The sequence below is a fragment of the Sorex fumeus genome, unplaced genomic scaffold, assembly GCF_029834395.1.
Source record: "Sorex fumeus unplaced genomic scaffold, SorFum_2.1 ptg000021l, whole genome shotgun sequence".
NCBI classification, from domain to species: domain Eukaryota; kingdom Metazoa; phylum Chordata; class Mammalia; order Eulipotyphla; family Soricidae; genus Sorex; species Sorex fumeus.
The window spans coordinates 1,265,240-1,275,756 of NW_026606078.1; the positions used below are offsets into that span (position 1 = coordinate 1,265,240).

A 10,517-nucleotide genomic window follows, 5' to 3' on the forward strand; every position below is an offset into this window, starting at 1 on the left:
GATAAACAGAGCAATGGGAGTGTCTCAGGAACACTGGGATGGGTGTAACCCAGTAAACATCTTAAAATAATGTATCAACAAAATAAATCTTCAGAAGACAAGTTTGAGATAATAGTTTCAAGTGACTTTTGAAATTTCTAAGGGCTACACATGATTTTTTTTCTTTTTGGGTCACTGGCATTGCACAGGGGTTACTCCTGGCTCATGCAGTCAGGAATTACTCCTGGTGGTGCTGGGGGACCATATGCAATGCTAACAATGGAACTCGGGTTGACTGTGTCCAAGGTAAATGCCTTACCCTGTGTGCTATTGCTCCAACCATGCACATGATTTTTTTATCCCAATTTTATGTATTTAGCACTGCTTTACAAGACTATAGAGCTTCATGAATATATCTTCACATCTCTATATGTGTATCAACCTCACTGCACCCATCACCAAAGTTCTAGTATCATCCTGTTATTAAAATAGTGTTCAAATAATTACTTTTTGGCTTTTTAGGTCACAGAGAGCAATGTTCAGGGGATACTTCGGCTCTGCACTCAGGAATTACTCCTTGCAGTGCTTGGGGGAACATATGGGATGCTGAGGATCAAATCTGGGTCATCTGGGTGCAAGGCAATAAATGCCCTAACCACCGTACTATCGCTCTGACCCACAGATAATTATTTTAAAATCGCAGTATAGACAGTTTTGAGTGAAGGCATTATTTTAATACTTTGTACATTGATATTTCTTGACCTGGTCTTTAAAACAAATATTGCATATAAGTAACTGTTGTAGTTGGATCATATTTAAATAAAAAGATATTATTTAAATTATTTATTAAATGTGAACCTCCCAGCCAATGTTCAGGGGCCTTAAGGGTCACACCTAGTGATATTCAGCCAGCCAGGTTGAAGGGTTCATTCCCTTTTTTTTTTCCTTTTTGGGCTATAGTAAACAATGATCAAGACTTACATCTGGCTCTGCTCTGCACACAAGGAACATTCTTGGCAAGATTCCAAAGAGTGTATATGGTACTGGAGATCAAAACGGGTCAACCACTTACAAGGGAAATACATGACTTGTTATACTATTTCTCCAACCCAGGTTTCATTTGACCCAACAAAGTGGTGTTGCTTGGATTGGCAGTACTGAGGACCTCCAAGACCATACTCGGCAGGTCTTGGAGGACTATGCAATGGTTTGAATTTGGGTTTTGGAACTGATGAGACATGCATCTGACCACTGTGTTATACAAGTTCCCCTTTTTTTCTTTTAATATTTATTTATATAATTTTTTTTGTTGTTTTTGGGCCACACCTGGAAGTGCTCAAGAACTGCTCCTAGTTTGAGGTTTGTGGGATCCTGTATGTAAAACACCAAATCTGATCTATTGAACACTCTCTCCAGCCTTTGATTTTACTTTATGATTCATGGTTATTAAGATACTGTAACTAAGAGAGGTATGCAGTTTCATATCCAGTGTCATTTTTTTGCATGATGCTACTTATGTTTAGTACTTTAATAACTGACTTTTCTCTTTTTAAATCTCCCATTTTGTTTCCTTTTATTTTACCTTGCTTGAAACTAGCCTATGTGCTACATAGCAGACTCTGAGCCTTGTCAGGCCAGTATTACTATTCCTACTTTTATGACCACCAAGACCAGTATTCAGATACAACAGGAAAGAGAATGGCAGGGTTAAATCTTCCATTCCGTTAGATAGATCTATTAGATCAAAAATTCCTGCCCTAAGCCCTTGCTTCCCCCAAGAATGATGTGACATTGTTTTCACGGACTAATGGAGAGTGTCTGCTTCTGGCATGCATGGCCACTGAAGTTGTGTTTAGAGGGAGAGCATTAAAGGACATAAAGGGTTTCTATCCTGGAAGAATACCAGGTGCAATTATGGGCTTTGAAATCATTTTAGCTTGACATGGAGATTTGCTGGGTTTGTAATAGGTCTCTCCTCTTCTCTTTGCAGAAAAGAAGCAACTAGAAGTATTAATATCTCTTTTATTAGTGATGTGCAATCATAGTAAATGACTGTGATTTGGGTTTCAGTATTGCACCTTCTTGCCTTTTGGAGATATTGGGTAACGGATTATTACCATCATCAAACCATGTCTTACCATGGCTTTTGATTTTCCCTCATTGGCGTCCATATTCTTTTCTGAATTTTTTTAATCTACATTTGAGCTATTGCATATTTTTATTCATTCACCATTATGTCTTTATCTTCCCACTCAATATTATTCCCTCACCATCTTTTCATGCTTGGCATGAAACTACCTCCATACCTTCCCAGTAGAAGCTTCTCTTGCAATTTATATTTGAACTTCCCCTTCTAAAGATCTCACCAACTGATGCCTGTGTATTCTGGGTTTTTCTTTGGCCCATATATACACTCGAAATTTTTTGTTCTCACCATGTCTGGAGCATGGCTTGCTATTGATAATTGCTAGTGATAATTATTCCTCCCTTACTGTTCTATGATTATTCGATTCTTTTTTCCATGTTTAATGTAATATTTAATATATGTATGCAGAAGCACAAAGACTATAAATAAATTCGCTATTTGGTATTGAAAGTGTTTTATACCATATAAAATTTAGAGCACATTTTTCCCCCTTAGGGTCTTTGACATTAATATTCATCATGAGCCCCAAAGTAGTAGCTATAATATTTTAGCATAATGAAGTTTACCATATGTTTCAAAGTCACTTGCAATTGTGCTTCTCATAATGACAACTAGAAAGGTCATCTTGTCTTGCAAGACTCTTTTAGATATATAAAAAGGCTCATGACTGTCAACGTGAAATGTATTAGAGCACTTGTGTGCAAGCACAAGAAGACATGATACTCCTTATTCCAAAGTGTAGTGATTACAACTAAATACCACACATAGATCATGCCTATTGTTTGGCTTCAGATGATATAGGAACATAGAAATGGAAATTTCTAAAGAAAACTCTTTATTGTTATTATTATCTAAATTATATAAGACTTAAAAAATTTCCTTCCATAAATAACAGGGTTACCAAAGAATTGGATAGAGAAGTATGACTTTAAGACATTGGCTTGTTTTTATCTTTTTTTTGGCCTTAGTCAACAATATGCATAATAATATGGGTATAGTATATATTTTTTCTTTTTGGGTCACACCCAACGATGCTCAGGGGTTACTCCTGGCTCTACACTCAGGAATTACTCCTGGTGGTGCTTGGGGACCATATGCAATGTCGGGGATTGAACCCAGGTCGGCGGCATGTAAGGAAAGCGCCCTACCTGCTGTACTATCGTTCCATCCCTGTAGTATTGATTACTAACTTATAAAATTTAAAAAAATTTTTTTAAAAGCAATGTGTGGGGCTGGAGCGACAGCACAATGGGTAGGGCGTTTGTCTTGCACGTGGCCAACCCGGGTTTGATTCCCAGCATCCCATATGGTCCCCAAGAGTAATTTCTGAGTGCAGAGCCAGGAGTAACGCCTGTCCATTGCCAGGTGTGACTCAAAAAGCATAAAAAAAAGCAATGTGGAGTTCATGCCCAATTCAATCAGCTTAATCAATGGCTGAATAAATAGCAGTGCTCCTACATTATTAAAAAAAGTAACTTAACAAAAGAAGAAATAGGACGACATAACCCATTATCTAAAGAAAACTGACGTGGTCTAATCATGATTTGACCCAAATATTGAATTGAGCAAAAATATTTTCCAAACATCTTTTAAACCACTTAATGATGAATAGAAATATGCCAGTAATAAATGATTTTATGAAATCTTGACAGAGAAGTTTGTCTTGCAAGCTCTTTATTCCACTTTCAAATTTAAGTAATAATATATTTGGGTAGAGTATTTTCAGTTTTACATCTTTTTTAGTTGGCTATTCCCTTTTGGCTGATAGTCTTATAGGCATTAAAATGTATGTGACTGTTTTCTTACCTCTTTGAATATTCTTTGAATATTCTTTTTTATTGCTTTTATTGTAATTTTAATCATTATGTTTCTTTGGGTTTATTTTGTTTAGAACTCATTGAGATTCTTGGATATATGAGTCTAATTCTTTTTAACTTGGGTTTGAATTATGACCCTTTCTAGCTATCATTTATTTATGAAACCCTCTAATAGCAGTGTTGTTCCTCTTTATGGTGGCTTATATATTTATGATATGTTGTTTATAGTTTTAAATTATTTTCTTGCTAGTCTTTTTAGATGATTTCCACTATTTTACTTTTGAGCTCATTGATTTGGTTTTTGGCTTATTCCACTAAGTTGTTGAACTCTAGTGATTTTTTTGACCACATTCAAGGGTCCTCAGGCCTTAATCATGGCTCTGTGCTTAACCATCACTCATGGAGTTGCTCAAAGGACCATATATAGTATTGGGGATTGAACCTGGGTCAGTTGTGTGCAAGGCAAGTGCCCTACCTGCTGAACTATCTATTCAGTATTCCTCTACTACATTTTTAAAAAAGGTTTGGCTGCTCCATTTTTTTAAATAAGGGAGCACCCCTACTGGTGCCACTCCTAGTGGTTTAACTCGTGTGGTGTTGGCCTGATGGTTTGATGTCTGGGTATAGGACTGTTGGGGGTTGAATTAAGGGACTTGTGTATGCTAGGGATATGTTCTCCCACTTGATTAATATTCCTAGCATTTAGTTTATTATTTACTTTTATGATTGCTATTTTGACTTTTCTCAAAAGTCTCTATTTTTCTCTATTTTTTGTTGAGGTTTTTTCCCCATTATATCCTCATATCATCATATTGGTGTCATCATTAGGAATCCTACTTGAAGGGTTTCTTAGGTAGCTTGTATTAGAATCTCTTTCCAGGCTGTTTTGAACTATCAAGTGGAAAAATCTGTCCAGCTTCCCATTATGTCTGGTGCTTCATGTGGATTGTGGTGGAGTCAAGGGCTTGTGTTTGTGTTAAAATAGGAAGTAACTAGGAATTTAAGATAGAGAGTAGTCTGTGGTCCCCATTTTCCAAGTTTGAGAGGGGCTGGAAAGTAGCTAGAGGTTAAAGGTGACCAATGCTCAAATGCTTTCAGGCTAATAGTTTGAAGACTTGGGAAGTAGCTGGGAAACTTGGGTGAAAGAAAGTTTAGGTGAGGATGGAGGATTAGTCACAACTGGTGATGGAGTGCACATCCTGGACTGACAGGGAGCACAGTAGGCAATGGAACAATGTAGTTAGCTAACTATATTTAAGGAGGTCTCCAGTGATTTGTCTCTGCAGATATGAAGCTTGCTTGTTAGAAGTTTGATTTGGTATGGCAGGTACTAGGTCTGTTTGGCTGCTTAGATAAAGTACTCTTGATAATTGCTTGTGTCCAGATAGATTAGATACTTGTTAGGGCAGTTTCATCATGAGAAGGAAGAGAAAGTGAGAACTTGAGGGAAGTGAGAAGGTTTGCAGTAGTACTTTAGAGATGGGAGAGATCACACATAGGAAACAGAATTGTTAGAATAATGTTAAGACAGACTGGATTTTGACCCAATGAAAATTTTTCATTGTGTCACCAACTTTTGGAATTATGTCATTTATGTCATTTTCTTTAACTATGTTCAGACAGGAGGGGAGAACACAGTCATCTTCTGGAACTGAAGGTAGTAGCAGTAAAATAGGTTAAAGAGATGAACCTCTGTGACAAAATTAGAGACTAGTAAAGATGAGAGAGTGAGGGGAATGAGGAATAAATTATCTCATACAGCTGTAAATTGGAGTAGGATGACTAAGATGTGGCAACAGGGACTGGAAAAGCATGAAATCAACAATGGCAGAGTCCAGGGGATATCTGAGAGATTGGTAGAGATTAAGACCACTGAGACTTGAGGCCAAGGAACTGAGAAACCAATGTCTGTTGATCTGAGGATGACATCAGGTTTGGAAACAGGATAAAAGTCAGAAACCCTAAAAGCCTGTAGAGAAGAGGCCTGAATCTTCAGATTTTGAAGAAGCCTCTATTATATGCAATGCAGAGTCACACTAGGACCATGGCAAGGCGCCACTGATCCTCTTGGAAGAGGGGCTACACTAGGGTCACTGGAAATACATTGATCTCTGAGAAGAACAGTGATCTCATGGATCAAAGGAATCTCATGAAGCATAGAGCCAACACTTGAGTATACTGTTGAGACCATAAGACCCTTGAGGAAAAATTGGGTCATAAGGTTAAAGAAAAGGTAGTCACAGGAAGGGTATGAAGATGCAGAACTTGGTAAACAAAGCATTACAGGTCACGGGTAGCAACATGGAGCCCTGGACAGGAGACTCATGTAACAGAATGAGACCAATCATGAGACTTGCAATAGGGAAAAAGGGTTCAGGTTTGAACCTTGGCCTTTTGAGTCAAAATCAATAGTCTTCAGTGATCCATACCAATTTATTGATGCCATATTCAGAAAGAAAAAAAGGCCTCTGGTTTTTCATTGATCGTTTCAAAGAAACAGAACATCGCTGTGTTATTTTGCAGGAATTGTAAGATACATCCTGGGTTTGAAAATGTCTTTCAGGAGACAGATATTAAGAATAAATATTTATTTTATTCTAGATTGCATTTTCGTTTAAAAATTTATTTTTTACTGAAATGACAATGGTTTACAACTATGTAAATGCTTTATTTATTTATTTTTATTTACTATATGCTTTTTATTTTATTTATTTATTTATTGCTTTTTGGGTCACACCAGGCAATGCAAAAGGGGTTACTCTACTTAGGAGTTACTCCTCGAGGTGCTCAGGGGACTATATGGGATGCTGAGAATCCAAACTGGGTTGGCCGCGTGCAAGGCAAATGCCCTACCCGCTGTGCTATCTCTTTAGCCCCACTATATGCTTTTTAAAAATATTTTTTTCATTGAAACACTGCGTTACAGTGAGATACAGTTACAAAGCTTTTGTGATTGAGTTTCAGTCATACAACGTTCCAATACCCATTGGTTCACCAGTGTACATTCCCCATCACCAATATATCCTGTATCCCCGTATCCCTCATGCCACCCAGCCTGCCTCTATGTAGGGCATTTTCTCTTTCTCTCTCTCTATCTCTTGCTCTCTCTCTCTCTCTCTTTCTCTCTTCTTTTGGGTATTACGTTTGCAATACAGATCACTTAATCACTTAACTTCCCGTTAATCATCGATTTGCTCAAGCGGGCACCAGTAACGCCTCCATTTGTCCCTGTCGCGTGCTAGTGTAGCCCAATGGTGTCTGTTTGCTCGAGGAATATGAAGAGTCTCAGACCGATCGTTCATGATATTGATGAAGAAGTCTGACCATCTGGTAGGTGGGCGGCCATGTGGTCTTTTGACATCCTGTGGAATCGAGTTGGTAACAGCTCTAGTCCAGCGGTCATCTTTAAATCTCATTTTGTGACCAGCCCATCTGATTTTTGACACCTTGGCAAACGAGACAGCGTCCCTGATTCTTGATCATCGACGGATGTCGAAACTCCTGATTCTTTCTCTTATTTGAGTGAAACGTGATATTCCAAGCATAGCTCTTTCAATTCCTCTTTGGGAGACCCGAATAGCGTTCTCATCCTGTTTGTGTAGGGCCCAGGTCTTTGAGGCATATGTTAATGCAGGAAGAACAGTGGAATCAAAGAGATGTGCCCAGAGCCGGAGGTTCTTCGTCCTCTTAGCTATTTTTTAGACGCTCTTGAAGGTATTCCAAGCTGCTCTCTTCCTCCTGCGCAGCTCGGGTACCAGGTCATTTGTCATGTTGACTTCTTGACCTAGGTACTTCTTGACCTAGCTGTTGCATTTGGAGATGGTTGTTCCATTGAGAGCGAATGGGGCATCAGGAACAAGGCTGTTTCTCATAAACATTGTCTTCTTAAGTTTCAGCTGTAGTCCTACCTTTCCACACTCACGGTCAAAGTCAGCCAGCATTTGTGCCGCTTGGCTGATATTTGGTGTTATTAAAACAATGTAATCAGCAAAGAGGAGGTGGTAGTTGCCGACCATCTATCTTCACTTCCATTCCTTCCCATTCCAATCATCGCATGATGTTCTCGAGGGTGGCACTGAAGAGTTTTGGTGAAATGATATCACCCTGCTGAACCCCTCTCTTGACATCAACGATTACTTCTTTGTAGAATGATGAGATCCTGGTAGTGAATCCGCTATACAGCTCACAGAGGATCTTGATGTATTGGGCTTGAATGCCCTGATTGGCTAGGGCTTCCATGACTGCTTCTGTCTCAACAGAATCAAAGGCCTTCTTTAAATCAATGAACATTAGACAGAGCGGCATCTTGAACTCCCGAGAAACCTCAAAGAGCTTGGTTATCATGAGGATATGGTTGATGCTGCTGAATCCTTTGCGGAACCTGGCTTGCTCGCATGGTTGTTCTTCATCTAGTGTTCTGCCAATCCTATTTAGGATGACTCAAGTGAACAACTTGTAGATGACAGACAATAGGCAGATCGGGCGATAGTTGCCAATGTCATGGATGTCTCCCTTCTTGAACAGTAGTATGGTCCTGCTGGTTTTCCATTGGGATGGAACCTTGCATTCAGACAGGTAGGGTGTGAGGAGCCGAGCCAGTGTATTGATGAGTACTGACGGCAGGTTCTTCAGGTGTTCAGGTCTGACCTTGTCTGGGCCGTGTGCTGTTCATTTCTTTACTGACGAAATGGCATGTCGGATTTTGGAAGGGAGAATGTTGGGAACGACATATCCGTCCTGTGGAATTTGGTATGTTGGCAAGTGGACATGGCTATCGAAGAGATTTAAGTAGAAGTCATGGATAAACTCCACTGCCATTCTGGAGGATGTGATAGATCCATCAGGAACTCGGAGGGCAGTCATCTTGGTCTTGTTGTTGGCAAAGGACAGGCGGGCGTTACGAATACTTTTCATGGCTTCTGCCGCATCTACCAGCACTTCTGCTCTTCTCTCTTTGAGGTCTTCCTTGATTGCATCTCTGCACTTCTTTGCGAGCTCGGACGTTCGCTTGTGGTTGCCTGAGGTATGCGCCAAACCACGTTAGCGAATAAGCTCAAGAGTTTTCGAAGACAGGTGTTTTTTGTGGCTATCTCTCTCTTGGCATTCCTCGCACAATCATGGAGGTGCTGAACTAGTCGATCGTATTCCTCGTCAATGGTGTCAACAATGGCATCTTCCCATGTTGCCACAATAGTGCCAAAGAGCTCCCAGTTGGTGGTCGTTCTGGGAGTTCTCTTTTTAAACTTTGCAGCCCTTTCTCCCTGCTCTGTGAAGTAGAATTTTGCACTAAGGAGTCAGTGGTCTGATCCTGTTTGGAATTTTGGGACAACAGTGACATCGGTCAGGCAAAACCGTCGATTGAATATGATGTGGTCTATTTCGTTGTGGAATTGTCCACCGGGAGACTCCCATGTCCAACGTTTAGATTCAGCCTTCTGGAACTGTGAGTTACCATGGATGGTCTTGGTTGACATGATGAACTCAGACAGTCTCTCACCCTGTTCATTCCATTCTAGGCCATGGGTCCCAATGTGAAGTTCTTCAGCTGATCTTCTCCGTCCTATCTTGGCATTAAAATCACCCACAATGATCTTGTAGAAGGTGTGGTCTTCTTTATAGAACTTCTCCAGCTCCATGTAGAACTTCTCAATTTCTCTTTCATCATAATGAGATGTTGGTGCGTAGACAATGAAGATAGAAACTGCCGGCAGTGAGCCACATCTATTCAAATGTAAACGTCCGATTTGGGTTGTTAGGCATTCGAATGAATCAATGCTCATGGCCAAGTTTGTGTTGACAAGGACACTACCTCCACTACCTAGCCGCCGCCACACTCCAGGATGCTTTCCTGACCCACCTGGCAGCTCCGGCCAAGACTCACACACTACTAAGGACCGACAGAACAAGATAAGCGGAACTCTCTGAGACCTTGGACTCCAGGTTCAACGGACCCAGGGACAGAGATTCTCTGCTTGCTCCCACCAACCACAGGTGACAAAGGGATTATAATCAGGAGCCCCACCCTACCCTGCCCTGTCTGCTTCCACCAACCACCAGAGACCCAGGGATCGGATTGCGCACAGAAGACCCACCCTACCCCTTACTGTGACCAGATAAATACCCCACTGGCAATACAGATACTGAGAGATAATGACCACCATGTTTAGTCATTCGTTCACTTTCAGCACACATCTCCAATCCATAACAATCCTTTCCAACCATTACTGTTATTATGGTACTTTTTCTTTCCTACTATGCTCTCTGCCAGCTCTTGAGAAAGGTTTCCAACCTTGAAACATTCATCCTGATTCTTGTTTCTACTGTCCTTGGGTGTTAGTGTCTTACTATGTTTCTTTTCTTTTCTTTTCTTTTCTTTTCTTTTCTTTTCTTTTCTTTTCTCTTCTTTTCTCTTCTCTTCTCTTCTCTTCTCTTCTCTTCTCTTCTCTTCTCTTCTTTTCTTTTCTTTTCTTTTCTTTTCTTTTTATATCCCACAAATGAGCACTATCATTCTATGCCTGTCCTTCTCCTTCTGATTTATTTCACTTAGTATGATGCTATCCATTTCCATCCATATA

At 40.1% G+C, this 10,517-nt stretch overlaps 1 pseudogene; it reads right to left on the reverse strand.

Annotated features, from left to right (window-relative positions):
• Positions 1-1,560: 1,560 nt before the first annotated feature.
• LOC130023051 (uncharacterized) lies at positions 1,561-1,687 on the reverse strand (annotated as a pseudogene).
• Positions 1,688-10,517: the final 8,830 nt, after the last annotated feature.